At 40.8% G+C, this 15,568-nt stretch overlaps 1 protein-coding gene across 20 annotated transcripts in view; it reads left to right on the top strand.

The window, feature by feature from the left end:
• Nucleotides 1–15,568, top strand: part of PCBP3 (poly(rC) binding protein 3) — a 342,071-nt gene that overhangs the window by 261,520 nt on the left and 64,983 nt on the right. The window lies entirely within an intron of this gene.

Below are 15,568 nucleotides of genomic sequence, written 5' to 3'. Positions count from 1 at the left end.
AGAAGTCTGAATGTTTGGTGATGCTCTGTGCCTTCTTTCTAGTCCTAGCCATGCAGTTTAGGAGGAAAGTGTGTCTTTTAGAGTTAGATTCCTAGAAAGAGTGAAAAGTAAGCTAAAGTGAAATGGGGCTAACTTCTCGGAGCAAAAGACTTCTTGGGGAGTTTTGTGTCAGCACAGTCCTTTCCCAGATTACGCAAATCTCCAACAATCTTTTCTAAGACTTGTACTTAAGGATGGCTCTGTTTGTCCTTTCACTGATGAAAGAGAGGAGTTCTGACAACTTTTATTTTCTATTTAGAGCAACTTCACAGACAACGCCTTGCAAAGATTTGTAGGCTAGTACTTTGATATTCAGGAATCCTCTTTACGAAAAGAAAACATCACAGAATATGGATCACTCCCATGAGCAGGATAGTAGTGGGTCAGATAATAATAATAATAATAATTATGGTATTTGTTAAGGGCTTAGTATGTGCCAGGCACTGTACTACAAGCAAATCAGGTTGGACACAGTCCCTGTCCCGATAGGACTCACAGTCTTAGTCCCCTTTTTGTATATGAGGTAACAGGCACAGAGATGTGAAGTGATTTGCCCAAGGCCACACAGCAGACAAATGGCTGAGTTGGGATGAGAACCCAGGACCAGATGAACTCATTCATTCATTTATTTATTAATCAATCATATATATTGAGTGCTTACTGTATACAGAGCACTGTACTAAGTGCTTGGGAAAGTACAATGCAACAATAATCAGACACATTCCCCCCCCAGCCCCTCCCCATGACTTTATACCTATTAGCCATGGCATTCACATCACCCTTCTGCTACCAGATCTTCCACTACCGGGCAGGTGGGAGGTGCACATCCAATCCAGATGTAGCTCAAAACACCCAGTCAGATCAAGAGGAAGTTATATTGGCCAAAAATGTATGAAAAATTGGGGTAAATTCTTAGTTCAGAGGTCTGTCATGGGTTATTAAAAGAAATTTAAAGAAAGAGCAAAGCCTTGTGGAAAGAGCACAAGCCTGAGAGTTGGAGGACTTGGTTTCTAATCCCAGCTCTGCCAATTGCCTGCTGTGTGACCTTGGCAAGTCACCTAATTTTTTATTTCTGCCTCAGTTGCCTTATCTGAATAATGGGAATGAAATTCCTGTTCTCCCTCTTACTTAAGCAGTGAGCCCCATGTGGGAAAGGGACTGTGTCCAACTTGCTTAACTAATTTCTTCTTCAGTGTTTAGAATAGTGCACTTACTAAGAGCATAATCAATGCCATAATGATTATTAGTCATTATTAATTATGAGGGAACCGGGAACCATCACAAGTATCCTGTGATCCCTGTCAGAGAAAGAATACTTGGTCAGATGGACCCTTGTTAATAAGTGGTTACTATACGTCAGGCACAATGCTGAAAACTGAGGGAGATACAAAATGATCCATCAATCATTTTATTGAGCATTTGCAGTATGCAGAGCACTAAGTCCTTGGGATAGTAAGATATGATAGACTCGGTCGACACGCCCACAGTTAAGTTACATTCTAGAGTCTTAATCTCACGTTAGAGAAGCAGCGTGGCTCAGTGGAAAGAGCCTGGGTTTGGGAGTCAGAGGTCATGGGTTCGAATCCCAGCTGTGCCACTTGTCAGCTGTGTGACTCTGGGCAAGTCACTTAACTTCTCTGGGCCTCAGTTCCCTCATCTGTAAAATGGGGATGAAGACTGTGAGCCTCACGTGGGACAACCTGATTACCCTGTATCTACCTCAGTGCTTAGAACAGTGCTCTGCACATACTAAGCGCTTAACAAATACCAACCTTATTAATATTATTATGTTTTGGGAGTTGGTTCCAGAAACTGGAAATAGGCCTAACAGGTAGATTTGCCTTGTGAATTCCTGCTGAACCACCAGGATTCTGAATCGATGGAAATCCTAGAAAAATGTTGGGCAGATTTTTATTTCTTGTTTTTACTTCAAGTCACTCAGGGATTCACCAAACTAGAGCAGGCTCAGAGTTAACTTTGGAATTGACTAGGCTCCCCAGGCTTTGGGTGGTTCAGAAAGCAGTTACTTGTGTGTTTAACACCAGGGTACGAAAAGATAGTCAAATCGGACCCAGTCCTTTATCCCACAGGAGATGCACAATCTAACAGGTAGGAAAAACAGATACGTTATACCTGTTGTACAGATGAGGAAGCTGAGGCCTATAGAGTTATGGAGACTTGCTCGAAGTCACATACTAAGCGAGTAGTACAGTGTTCTGCACACAGTAAATGCTCAGAAAATCTGATTGAATGAATGAATAGCAGAGCTAGGATTAGAACTCTATCTCTTTTTTAATGAGCTCATTATGATATGATTGATTTAAATGGCATTTGTTAAACTCTCGGTAGGTTCCACGCATTAGGGTAGATACGAGATAATCCGTTTGGATACAGTTTCTGTCCACACAGGGCTCACAGGTTTAATCCCCATTTTACAGATGAGATAGCCTAGGCACAGAGAAGTTAAGTGACTTGCCCAAGGCCACTCAGCAGACTAGTGAGTGGCAGAGCCAGGATTAGAACCCAGGTCCCCCGACTCTCAGGCCTGCGTTCTTTTAACTAGGCCATGCTCCTTCTCTTCACTCCCATATTCTTCCTACTAGGGTACACTGTCTCCCCAAAGGACTGGTATCCCCGTGGTAATCAGAATAATAATGTTGGTATTTGTTAAGTGCTTACTAAAATGTTGGTATTTGTTAAGCGCTTACTATGTGCCGAGCACTGTTCTAAGCGCTGGGGTAGACACAGGGGAATCAGGTTATCCCACGTGGGGCTCACAGTCTTAATCCCCATTTTACAGATGAGGTAACTGAGGCACCGAGAAGTTAAGTGACTTGCCCAAAGTCACACAGCTGACAAGTGGCTGAGCCTGGATTCGAACCTATGACCTCTGACTCCAAAGCCCATGCTCTTTCCACTGAGCCACGCTGTCTAAGCGCTGGGGTAGATACAGGGTAATCAGGTTGTCCCCCGTGAGGCTCACAGTCTTCATCCCCATTTTCCAGGTGAGGGAACTGAGGCCCAGAGAAGTGAAGTGACTTGCCCCCAGTCACACAGTTGACAAGTGGCAGAGCCGGAATTCGAACCCATGGCCTCTAACTCCCAAGCCTGGGCTCTTTCCACTGAGCCACGCTGCTTCTCTGCCAGCTCCAGAAATGCCTCAGGTGATGGGGTTGTAAACCAGGGAGGGCTCTGGAATCAAGTGGCACCAAACAGCGTGAGCCAGCCTGCATCCAGTGGCTGATGGTTTATTGTGTTGTCATGTGGCTTTCAGCTCCTAAAAAGTGGCAGAGTATAAGTCATTTAATATTCTCTAGAGGGAAGTAGGGATGTGAGGTGCCAAGCTGTTGGGGCCCTTTCTGTAGAGGCTTCTCTGAGCAGGCAGCTGGGGATCGATTATTCTGGTTAGAAATTGTTTGTAAGTATATCATTAGCTAATGGAGTCTAACCATTTTCCACTAGGGAATTTTCAATGCATCCAGTTCAAAACATTGGTCAGAGAGAGAACAAAGTGAAAGGAAGCCTCTTTATTTTGTCATTCCCTCTAAGGGAAAGGAAGAAGAAGGAAGGGAGCCCATTTTTTATTTTGCTGTGGAAGAGTTAGGTAAAAATATCTCACGTGTTGTTATTTTAGAAGTCCTTCCCTTTCCTTTAGACCTCTGAAAATTCACCTCAGTACTGTAGAATCAGCAGCTTGTAAATGCGTCCACGTGTGCGCGTGGCCACGCAAACAATACATGGAACAGTAGAGAGCAACATCATGGAAACTTGGTCTCTGTCCAAATCAATAATTGATCATACTATTCATTTTTTCTGAAATCCTGTACATTCTGATTAGGGTAGGCAAAGAAAACTTTGTTCAAGCGAAGTTTCGATATTGTGATAGGAAGAAGGAAACCAGAACTGAAACCTTAGGAATAAAGTATGGAAAGGGAAGGGATCCAAAGTCCTGGAAGGTAATTGGAAGTCAGTAGCAAAAGAAATTTCTTAAGTGCAGAAGTAGATCAATGATTATATAGTTTCAATATACTCTGTTAAAGTGAAGAAAGGAAGCCATTTCCTCTGTATAAAATCAATATCTTCTGTAATATAATAATTATTATGGTATTTGTTAAGCACTTACTATGTGCCCAGCACTGGCCTAAGCACTGGAATAATAACTACGTGCCAGGCACTGTACTAAGCGCTGGAATGGATACAAAGCAAATCAGGTTGGACACAGTCCCTGTCCCGTGTGGGGCTCCCAGTGTCAATCCCCATTTTACAGATGAGTTAACTGAGGCACAGAGAAGTGAAGTGACTTGCCCCAGGCCAAATAGCAGACGGGTGACGGAGCAGGGATTAGAACTCATGACCTCCGGACTCCCAGGCCCATGCTCTATCCACTGTACCACGCTGCTTCTACATGTGGTTGCTCTATTGCAGGGAAAGGTCCTGATGCATTATTTGGCTGAGAATGTACAGGATTTTCCTTCGGTACCCAACTGCTTGCCAGAGTATAAAACCTGAAAGAGTTAGCTTAACGTTTACAAGATTCAGGGACCCTACTGTTCCCTTTTAACTCGGATTGTCTCGGTTTCTTCTGTGGAAACCTAAATGTGAAGTATTTTATGAATGAGATGGAGTGGGAGGAGGACGATGTAAACAATTGAAAATGTGTGATCATCTTGGACCCGTGAAGAGTCTGGTATGAAAGTTCAAACATTTATTTATTGAACTCACAGTAGGTCAACACTAAACCAAAAATTAAAGTAAAACATGTAATTATATTAAATGGGACCAGTGATATCTCATCTTTTCCATATATGCAGCGCTTAGAACAGTGCTCTGCACATAGTAAGCGTTTAACAAATACCAACATTATATATTGTGGTTCTAAAGTCATCTCTACAAGAGAGTAAACAGGTAATTGGGAAAGGGTAGGGGGGAAACTATCCACTGGGTAAAGATTTTATTCAATCAAATGTAGCACCTACTTAGAGACTTAAATCAGTGTGGTAAATTTTTAATTCAACCTCATGTTATTTGACCTGAATCCAAGAATCAAGTATCCAGTGTACAAGGAATACTGTAGATTAAGCACATAAAAGTAAAGGAACCAAATTGGTTACACTCCTTCGTTTTTCTCCACTAATACTGTATGAATAATAATAATAATAATGTTGGCATTTAAGTGCTTATTATGTGCAAAGCACTGTTCTAAGAGCTGGGAAGGATACAAGGTGATCAGGTTGTCCCACGTGGGGCTCACAGTCTTCATCGCCGTTTTACAGATGAGGTAATGAGGCACAGAGAAGTGAAGTGACTTGCCCAAAGTCACACAGCTGACAAGCGGCAGAGCTGGGATTTGAACTCACGATTTCTGACTCCCCAGCCCGTGCTCTTTCCACTGAGCCGCGCTGCTTCTAATAGCATGAAATAATAGCATTTGGGAGGATTTGAAAAATTCCTCTGCTGAAATTGCCAAAGGTTTCCCTACTAATTATGACCTGTTATTGTGATTTTCTCCTCAAATTTTGTAACTTGATGTTTGTAAAGAAATAGTTCACTACTCAATTATGTAGAATTAAAATTTCCATAGGCATGTCATCCTAAACTACATTGAGGAATTCACAGCCATCATTTGTGTTATACACAATGCCCAAGTAAGAACAGGAAAAAGAATATAGCTACCATTTCATGACTCATTTCTCTCTAAAAAACCACTGAATAATTCATGGTAGTTGTGACTGATAGGAAAGCAGAGAGGGCTTCGATTAGAATGTGAATCGAGTTAAATATATCTCTTCAAAGGAGAAAGTATAGGAAACTAGTAAAGAAGTAATTTTCATCTGAAGTTTCTAAGATCTGATTTTACAAGCGTAGGTGTAACATCTTATTTCCTTTGCATATAACAACTTCAAATAGTTTGCTTGTATTTGTTTCAGTAGCAGTTCTATTTTGCATTTGCCTTTTGATTGTATTATAAATATACAATTGAAACATATTAACTTTGGCTTCAGCATCTGAAATGGGCATGTTAAATTCATTATTGAATACCTTAGTAATTGCTGTATGGGTCTGTGTATAACAAAAAAAGATCTATTTCCTCATATCTGCTACATGAAAAAGGAATGATCAGCCAGGATGAATGGTCCTAGGTGCATATTCTCAGATTTCAAAGTTGAATCTTGTTTGCTTTATTCCTATATTATAGAGGGAGTCAGTTTTCTGAAACCAAGAGTTTTTGCCTTTCTAGCTGATGTGTCTTTATTGATTTATAAAACCAATTGGAGCCGACTTCTGGTGAATCCTTCAGATTCTTGAACTTCACACCTCGAAAGGGAGATATTTTGATGGGGAGCATGAACTGCACTAGGATCGTTGGAAGACATGGAAACTTTCCCTATTGAAAATTTGATAAACTGCTTTCATTTTACAGAAAATGTCAGCCTGTCCGGCTGTTGGAACCAAACAATATTGGTTGCCATCCAAGCAACTCAAGCGATATTAAAATATCCTATCAGAAGAAAATATCAAAGCAGTGGAAAAGGAGTGGCACAGAGAATGGCTAGGTTTTAGACTGATGAGGATTTTAACAGATTCTCAGTGCAGGCTGAGATTTTTCTCTTCTCTTTGGTCACTTATCTATCCCTTCTTCATTTCTGCTAGTTTTAATGGAAACTCACCTTCAAGAGGCCATTTGACAGGAGGGGAAATTTGGAACCTTCAGAGATTCTTTTTTGTGTAAGTTCTCCTTGTCAGCCATCTCAGAAGCCAAATGTTGGGTGACAAATCATTAAAATAAAAACCACTACCAAGAAATTTTTTAAAGACTGAAATGGAAACAAGAAGTTGTGGAGCCTAGTGGGTTGGAGTCAGAAGGAGCTGGGTTCTAATCTCAGCTCTGCCATTTGTCTGTTCTGTGACCTTGGGCAAATCACTTAACTTCTCTGTACCTCAGTTTCCTCGACTATAAAATGGAAATGAAATATTTGTTTTTTCCTCCTATTTAGACCGCACCCTGTGTATATGGCAGAGAATGTGTCTACCAACTCTGCTATATTGTGCTCTCCCCAGCACTTAGAACGGTGCTTGATTCATAGTAAGCACCTGACAAATAACATAAAAAAACTAGATGATTTGAATTTTTTGAGACACTTTGATTTTTATTTGCTTTATTTCTGATGATTTGTTCCCCAAAATCCCTCCCTCAGTATACCACCTCCAGGAAGAAAAGGATGGCAGGAAGAAATCAAAGATTTTAGCCTGTAACTGGATAGTAATTGTGGATGGAACTTTCTGTGTACTATCACAGTGCATGTTAACTGCTGAAACTTATTTTGGAATGAAGGAAAGGAAAGGAATTACAGTATCAGGGATTTAGTCCACTAGCAAGGAAAAAAACATCCTGGATGGAAGAGTTTTAAGTAGTCGAACTGTGAAATTCCCTTCCTGGGAAGTGTGTACATTTCAAGAATCATAAGTACAACAATGATAATTGCTTTAGGAACATCTTGGACTATCAGCTACATGAAGACTAAAACAAGTGATGCTTTCCAAAAGATATAAATGTGGGTGGCCCCTGACAGAGCCAGCATACAGAACTGAATGGAACATTGCTGTTCATTTCTTTATTTGGTTGATTGGTTGATTTTATTTTAATGCGAAGCAGTGTGGCTCAGTGGAAAGAGCCCGGGCTTGGGAGTCAGAGGTCATGGGTTCTGTAAGCCCGTGATTAGACTGTAAACCCATCAAAGGGCAGGGACTGTCTCTATCTGTTACTGATTTGTACATTCCAAGCACTAAGTACAGTGCTCTGCACATAGTAAGCGCTCAATAAATACTATTGAATGAATGGATTCGAATCCTGGCTCCACCGCTTGCCAGCTGTGTGACTTTGGGCAAGTCACAATTTCTCTGTGCCTCAGTTACCTCATCTGTAAAATGAGGATTGAGACTATGAGTCCCACATGGGACACCCTGATCACCTTGTATCCCCCCAATGCTTAGAACAGTGCTTTGCACATAGTAAGCACTTAACAAATACCACCATCATTATTATTATTATGGTGCTTACTGTGTCTTACTATTATTACTATTAAGTGCTTACTGTGTCAGACACTTTACTAAGTACTGGGGCAGAAACAAGCTTATCAGGTTGGAGACGGTCCATGTCCCACATGGCACTTAGTCTGATCTAGTAATATCATTGCTTATATTTTCCATTCTAGGGATGAAGGAGGGGTGGTATATTTTCCATTCTGTGGACGAGGGAGGGGTGGTGCTAGTCTACCATGCCTGTTAATGGAGCTAGAAATTTCAGGCTAGGCCCCTAATTATTGACTTCTAAGTAAACTATTGTTCCAGGGCTAAATCCCATCCCAACTGCTGTTTTCCTAAGGCAGCACGGCCTATGAGAAGCAGCTTGGCCTAGTGGATAGAACATGAGTTTGAGAGTCAGAAGGACATGGGTTTAAATCCTGACTCCACCACCTGTCTGCTCTGTGGCCTTGGGCAAGTCATTTAACTTTTCTGTGCTTCAGTTACCTCATCTGTAAAATGGGGATTAAGACCGTGGGCCTCATATGGAACATAGACTATGCCCAACCTGAGTATCTTGAATCTACCTCTTTACTTAGTACAGTGCCTGGCACATAGCACTTAACAAATACCATTCGAAAAAAAAGCGAGGGGGACAGATGATGTACTGATCCCACCAACTTGCTTCATCTTCACCTTAATTTATTTAGGGTGGAATATCACTGTATCCCCCAATGGCTTCCTTCAAGGCCTGGTTGGGCTAAAATAGCCCATCCCTATTTAATATTTGGGAGATAACTGTCCTTCTGTGAACTTTTTGGAATGAGGTTTTCTAGAAAAGATGTCCACTAATTCAAGTTAGGAAGATCAGACAACTTTAATGATACTGGATCCGTTTCTCCCTTTCTGGGAGAAAGTTGCCATTCTCCTAACTCCTCGAAGAATCCTGGGATAAGAAGACCTGTTTTTTGTCAGCAAAATATTCTGATAAAACAACATCTTATCATGTTGCAAATCTCATCTCAGAAGATCTGGAATCACCAGGTCATTAGTAGCCAAAGGCAAATCTGTATTCACACTTCTTAAAAATGTACCAGAACTGGTTTTGGCTGAAATTTGCAGCAAAGACAATAAATTGTTTCACCTAAAAACTCTTTCACTTTCACATTTCCATGAATGGTAAAATGCTTTCTTACCCACTGCCCACTATTAGCTTCTATTGAAAGCTCATTCAATCATGCTATCATCTGCACATGACTAGTTTCTTAATGCATACTGAAGTGCATTTGAATGACATATTTTTTCAATCCTCTCTTATGCAGAATTTGTGATTGAAAAAAATGAAGTGTACTGGAGGCATTAATGGTAATTAAGGTTTGCATTATTTTAAAATCATGTGCATTTTTCCCAAATGTAGCTATAACTTCAAATGAAGCCGGAATACATTACAGGATGAACTGTATGGAGGAAGAGGCAATTCATGTACAAATAGAAGTGTTGGATTTTGATCGTTTGTACTGGGGTTTGCATGTGGCATAACCTCGATGCTTGGATAGATGTTCCCACATAACTTGCCTACTAGATCGTGGCTGTCAGGCCTTCAGCAGGAGAAAGCAACTTCCTTGTCCATTTTATTTATGATCCTCCTTAGTGTAGGATCGATTTTTATTGTTCTAAATTGCCTAGGAGAATCTTAAGCGGATTCATTTATTCTTGCCCAAATTTTCCAATTATTAGTTAGCTTGTGTGTATCAGAGTCATCTATGATGAGGATTTAGATATTTCCTGCCTTGGATATTGGATGCTGGCAGTCCAATTTTACCTACCAGGAAGGACAGGTTGTTGAATCCAAAGAACTCCATCCCTGCCTTTCTTGTTTTCCTAATTTCTCCCAAAGCTCCCTCCCCTCATTCCTTGAAGCTTGCCAAATGACCCAGGCTTACAAGTCTGGAGATCAGCAGGTGGGTAGGTTTTCTCTTAGGTGCATTTGATTTTTCAGGATCTTGCACTGCTAATGCTTGCCATTTACCTACAGTTTATGTTTGGTCTGCACCATTATTTCATCACACATAACTTTTGGATGGAAATGCATTCTGCATGAAAGTGTTTTTCTGATTTGGAAAATATAAAAGGAATTCATAAACACATGTCTTGGTGATCAAGCGATCAGGTGACAATCTCAGTGCCATTAATTATTTTTTCTATTCTTTTCTATTTTGATTTCTTTTTTCGTTCCAGATAACAGGCAACTCAACTCTCATTGCTTCTAGAAAATGATGAGTTTCTTCCAAACCTACCACTCATTTTGAAATCAATGAAAGGAGTCGATAACAGGATTGTAGGATATTCGATTCAGATTATATTCTAAGCGCAAAGATAAGATTGAACTGTCAGTTCAACAAAGGAAGGAAACTCATAATTAAGATTTCTTTAGTAACTTGTGTTTTGTATCCTTGATAGAGAGAATCTGGTATCACAGATTGTTAAACGTTCTAATGTTTACAGACATTATATCCTGAATCTGCCCAGAACTTTTTTGTGAAATTAGAAAGTAATAATTCCCATGAGAAGCTCCAACCCAATATTTCTTGAATTTGGCCCCCACAGGAATTCCATACAATAACAGAGAAGCTTAGATGGTATTTGTTAAGCACTTACTCTGTGCCAGACACTGTACTAAGTGCTGGGGCGGTTACAGGCAACTTTGGTCGGACACAGTCCCTGTCCCAGGTGGGGCTACAGTCTTGATCCCCATTCAACAGATGAGGTAACTGAGACACAGAGAAGTGAAGTGACCTACACAAGTTTACCCAGCAGATGAGTGGCAGAGCTGGGATTAGAACCCAAGACCTTCTGACTCCCAGGCCCATGCTGTATCCACTTTGCCAAGGAAGCACAGTCAGGCATAAACTGTATTTTAAAACACCTTGAAAGTGTCCCTGTTTCAGCTAATTTATCATTATTAGCTTTTATTACAATTAAATTAAACTAATAATTATAAAAAGTTTAGTCATCAACATGCTGTGACTGAATATGTGTCCAAAGTAAATTTGTCAACACTACATTGTGCTTTGGACCATAAAACCTGCATTTATTATGGTCAGTGTGACATTTTGGCATGGAATGGAATTTCTATTGTGTTTTTTCTGTGTATTTTTTCCAGTATAACTTGAGCATGAGAATTCTGTTGTGTACCATGCTTGTGCTTTAATTGATTTGATTGATAAGAGTACTGGAGTAGAAGTCAGAAGAGATGGGTCCTATTATCCATTCTACCACTGACTTTATTATCTCCAGTGAGTTATTTGACTTCTCTTTGTTTGGCTTCCCCTCCAATTCCAGATAATAACACCCACTTTCTGATCACCTGCTAGGGTGTTGTAGAAACAGTTCTGTTGTTGGGTTTTTTTTAAGAAATTTGAAAGCAGTTGAAATCGTTATTTAAAGATAAGTGATCCATTTGGCACTTTCTGGATCTCAGTCATCCATATTATATGAATGAATATAGAATTTTGCATTTCAGTTTTCATATATAATCATAAATTGGACTCATCCTATCCCTTGTCTCAAACTAGGAATCATGAGTTTGGCCATATCACAGTCATTTGGGGCATACACTTTAAAAGAAATGGCACTGGGGTCTAATCAGATTTGTTAAATTTATACAAAAATAATCTAGGGTGCCTGTCATTTAGAAAAATATTTTACAATCTGCCTCAACGTGGCAATTTTTTCTTCAACGTATTCCTCCACACCTCATCTCCTACACACATGAGCCCAACAATGATTTCTTTTTTCCTCGATTATCTAGAGATTAGCACCGGTCACATTTTTCCTTTGTAAAGGTTGACAACAAATCACCCCCATTTTTTTGACTTCTAAAATATCCTATGTTCTTCCTACTGAACTTGTGGCTATTGGGTAATCATTTCAGATACTCTATCTTTTAAAAGACTGGGCAATTCAAAACAAAAGTAATTTTCCCTTATTTTCCTGTTTTGTCTGACATTTGCCCACCATTATTATTATTTGGTTTTAGAGAAACATTTTTCCTAATGTAAACCTCCTCGACCATCTCACTTATTCCACAAAGCCATAATTCCATGCGGTTGAGAGCTGTGTCTGCTGTCATTATGAATTCATATTTGAAATATGATTTGTCTTGCTTGATCTTTAGGGAGAGATGTTTCACTCCACTGAGCAAATCAATTTTAGAAGCATCATTATTTCTTGGATAAATTGATCAAGATTAAGTGAAACGACATTTAGAGTGAACAAGCATGCTTTCTGTTGAAATGACAAGATGGTTAATATATAACCTAATGGGATCAGCCCCTTTAATGCTTTAATATTCTTGAAGCAAAAGTGGAGACAAAGCGTGGGACAAACTGGGAATAAAGAAGGGCACAAAGTGAGGAAGCAGCGTGGCCTAGTGGATATAGAGCACGGGCCCTAGAGTCAAAAGGACCTGGAGTCTAATCCCAGCCCCACCACTTGTCTACTGTGTGACCTTGGCAAGCCACTGCACTTCTCTGTGCCTCAATTACCTCATCCATAAAATGGGGATGAAGACTGCTCCCTCTGCTGCCTCTCTACCCCCCCTTCACCTCCCCTCAGCTAAGCCCCCTTTTCCTCACCTTTCCCTCTGCTCCTCCCCCTCTCCCTTCCCCTCAGCACTGTGCTCGTCCACTCATTTGTATATATATTTTTATTACCCTATTTATTTTGTTAATGAGATGTACATCACCTTGATTCTATTTATTGTTCTTGTTTTAATGAGATGTACATCCCCTTGATTCTATTTATTGCTATTGTTTTTGTCCGTCTGTCTCCCCCGATTAGACCGTAAACCCGTCATTGGGCAGGGACTGTCTCTATCTGTTGCCGATTTGTACATTCCAAGCGCTTAGTATAGTGTTCTGCACATAGTAAGCACTCAATAAATACTATTGAATGAATGAACTGTGAGCCCCATGTGGGACAGGGACTGTGTCCAACCGGATCAGCTTGTGTCTACCCCAGCATTTAGAGCAGTGCTTGACACATAGTAAGTAGTTAATTATTATCATTATCATTATGGCACTTAGGGACCAAAAGAGTGGATTAGATGTACAAACTATGAAAGGCTTTGATTGAGCCTACCCCAAGGAAATCTTTATTTATTCGTTTATTTTTAATGTTTAAAGATCTTTTTTCAGGAGAAAGTTTGGGTTTAGCCATGATTTTACTCAAGGCAGGCCTGAAGCTCAACCCTTAAGTAATCATTATCAGTGGTATTTACTGAGTACTTACAGTGTGCCAAGCACTGTACAGAACACTTGGGAGAGTACAGTACTCCAGAGTTGGTAGACACATTCCCTGCCCACCATGAAGTTGCAGCCTAGAGGAATGCTAGGAGTAACAGACATTCAACAAACATCACTGATAACCCGACCCCCATATTCATTCATTCATTCGTTCAATAAAATTTATTGAGCGTTTACTATGTGCAGAGCACTGTACTAAGCTCTTGGAATGAACAAATCGGTAACAGAGACAGTCCCTGCCCTTTGACGGGCTTACAGTCTAATCGGGAGAGACAGACAAGAACAATGGCAATAAATAGAATCAAGGGCAATAAATAGAATCAAATGTTAACCTGATTGACAGAGGGCACCTAAACTAGCCACCCCTTGAATAATAGATCGGTCCATGTTGTACTGAGCTCTTCCTCAGAGTTTGGACAGGCTACTTTTGCAATTAAGAAGGTTATAGAGGGGAGAGGGGAGTACAAGCACTACCAGGCATCAAGTGATCATCATGTGTTTTCCTGGACAAATCAGCAGACTTGCACAGAATTATCACACACCTTGCATTATAGTAATAATGATAGTATTTCTTAAGTGCTTACTATATGCCAGGCCCTATACTAAGCACTAAGGTGGATACCAGCACGTTGGAACAGTCCCAGTCCCATGTTGGGGCTCAAAGTCCCAACCCCCATTTTACAGATGAGCTAACTGAGGCATGGAGAAATGAAGTGACTTGCCCAAGGCCACACAGCAGACAAGTGGCGGAGCAGGGATCACAACCCATGACCTTCTTATTTCCAGGCCCGTGCCCTATCCACAAGCTCATGCTGCTTCTCCAAATGCCCATCTTGGGTGTGTCAGGATCAATGGGGCTCAGTGAGAATAAAAGCAATTCTTTCTTCATTTGTTTGGAAATGAGGCTGGGAATGCTATGACATTAAGTAACAGGGAGGATCCATTGAAATTCTTTGTCCTTCTTCCCATTTGCAATACAACTCAACTATTGCGATGTGATAGAATATCCCCAGATAGTGAACGTTTGGCATCGTGGGGTTTTTTTTTAATGTCGATAAAATACGAGGCTTAAGATTTCATTTCCCAGTGTACTCAATCTCTCACCTTCTCTCTATCCACCACTCCGGCCTACTGGACACTAGAAAGTGCATGGAGCTCATGAGGAGGAGTGTGGCTTTTTTCAGTTCAGTTCTGTCAGCAGAATGGAAAAGGGAGTCCCTGTTGTTACAGTTCCTGCCAAAAGGAAGCTGCAATTACAGTAAAATGGAAGTGATTAATCTGCTCTGTAGCGGCAGACATAAACAGGTATGGTGCTTGTAATTTGCTGGCCATGCAGGGAAAATGGAATCAGTCACCTAATGCATCACCTCCCTCTTAGGAGAATCATGGTGAGAGCAAGAAGAATACCATTTCACAGCAGTCCTGCCGTAGAGCTCTGTCATGTTCTTCAGAAAGAACACAAGACTAGTAAATATAATGCGTGTGTTCTGGAGCTTGGAGCTCTAGTTTTGTCATGAATGGAGACTGACAATAATAATGCCTTTGATCTGGGAGCAGAAAATGGGTGTGTGTAATTCTAATGACCCACTCAGGCAATTGAAACAATGACTGTTTCAAGTAATAGTAATATTATGGCATTTCTTAAGCGCTATGTGCCAAGCCCTGTTCTAAGCACTGGGGTAGATACAGGGTAATCAAGTTGTCCCACATGGGGCTCACACTTTTAATCCCCATTTTACCAATGTAACTGAGGCACAGAGAAGTTAAGCGACTTGCCCAAGGTCACACAACAGACAAGTGGCAGAGCTGGGATTAAAACCCATGTCCTCTGACTCCCAAACCCATGTTCTTTCTACTAAGCCACGCTGCTTCTCTTGAATGCTTGGGCACGAAAAGCAAATAGTGAACAATTACCCTAACTTTTTCTCCACAATCTGCACCCAAATATAATAAGCACACAGATTTTCTATGTTGAAAGGCAGATTTTTCATAAAGCCATGTATAATTCACACTTGGAACTAAGACTTTTGGGGAAATGGAGCATGGAATTCCAGAGTCTAGAGGCTGTCAGGCAACCTAGATAGAGCCCTGGTGAATTGGTTCGCTGAAAAAAAGTGCTGATCCTCAGAGTGTAAAGGGTGGCAGATGGGCAGAAGGGCAGGTAGCCACTGGGAGAGCTGGCCTAATCAGCTGTGGGAGAT

Source organism: Ornithorhynchus anatinus, chromosome 7 (genome assembly GCF_004115215.2).
Source record: "Ornithorhynchus anatinus isolate Pmale09 chromosome 7, mOrnAna1.pri.v4, whole genome shotgun sequence".
Lineage (NCBI taxonomy): Eukaryota > Metazoa > Chordata > Mammalia > Monotremata > Ornithorhynchidae > Ornithorhynchus > Ornithorhynchus anatinus.
The sequence above is the reverse complement of the archived record's forward strand: the minus strand, read 5'-3'. Positions and strand labels throughout refer to the sequence as shown.